At 36.3% G+C, this 1,268-nt stretch overlaps 1 long non-coding RNA gene across 1 annotated transcript; it reads right to left on the minus strand.

Annotated features, from left to right (window-relative positions):
- Positions 1 to 318: 318 nt before the first annotated feature.
- LOC135083331 (uncharacterized) lies at positions 319 to 952 on the minus strand. The gene is made up of 2 exons (XR_010259578.1): positions 781 to 952; positions 319 to 605 (listed from the first exon to the last, which is right to left on the minus strand). It is a non-coding gene; the product is annotated as an uncharacterized LOC135083331 (long non-coding RNA).
- Positions 953 to 1,268: the final 316 nt, after the last annotated feature.

Below are 1,268 nucleotides of genomic sequence, written 5' to 3' on the forward strand. Positions count from 1 at the left end.
ACAATACAATCTTAAAACAATTGTAAAATTCTCTGAGCTGAAAGAAAGAAAGAGAAGAAAAAAACCAAGGACAAAGAGATATTTTTCGTCATCATTTCAGTCACAAGACGTCCATTGTGAAAATTCGCTGGGTGCGAAGTACTAGGTGGGGGTAACATAATCGATCGCAGCGCTCATGGTGGTCAAAAGTAGAAATAATGTTAGCTCTGTCATCAGATGTATCTGTCAATGGCAAAGCGATTCTACATAATACATTTTAATATCATTAATTAATCGCATGAAAAGGGTCCTACTGGGAACTTAAATAAAAGAGTGGACTGTTTTTCGATAGGGCTGGTTTAATAGCCGTTTACAATTTGGAAATAACTAGACTATACAACGTGGTAGTACAAAAATGAGTCACAGTAGGTAGTTGTTGTGCACAGATGTTTGCCTTATGATGAGAGCGTGAATTATTGAACTCTGCCCTTGTTTTGTTCTTAATTCTTCTACATCTTGGACTTGTCCAGCCAATACCAAAAACTTTCCTTTAAATACGGTTTGTGGTTGGAATTTGATATTGTAAAACTCACAAACCCGGTCTTCAAAACAATACTCATTTCGATCTGAAAACGATATTTAATTTATTACTAGTGATACAGGAACATTTAAATATATTTACTGTTATATAATGAAACCGTTAAAGTAGCTTTTTCTTTTTGTTTTACTGTAAAACTACAACTATAAATAAAGTAAACAAACCCTGACACAATCAAAATTAAACACACTTTTTGGACTTACCTCATTTGATTTGAATGACCAAAATTATTTCAAAACCTTTTTTCCACCCAAATCGTGGTATCACAACAATTTATTAGTTGAAAATATTTGTTATTTTTTCATTTCGATATTTTTTTACAAATATACGACCTAAATGTCAATGTGACAGAGCCCGCAAAGTTGTGGACGCTAGTTGGCGCTGTAATCGTGCACAGAGCCAATAGGCTTCCCCAATGATTTGTAGATTGGTTTGCGCAAATCATATAACGCGTGTGTCAGCGTCAAATTGTTTTGTCAGTTTGTGACACCCAAAGGGGCCAAAAAGTTCATAACACAACCTTATTTCTAATGTAACTATTTAACGCTGTTCCCCAGTCGATGAAGCACATGATGTCGTACCCTGAGTGCCCGAGCAACTGCACGCAGGAGGATTTAATGAATGCTGCTGACAACGCCACTCTTGTAGTGGAGTTTTGGGCTGACACTGTGTAGGTTTGTTGTCGACACGA

This window comes from Ostrinia nubilalis, chromosome 23 (assembly GCF_963855985.1).
Source record: "Ostrinia nubilalis chromosome 23, ilOstNubi1.1, whole genome shotgun sequence".
Classification (NCBI taxonomy): Eukaryota; Metazoa; Arthropoda; class Insecta; order Lepidoptera; family Crambidae; genus Ostrinia; species Ostrinia nubilalis.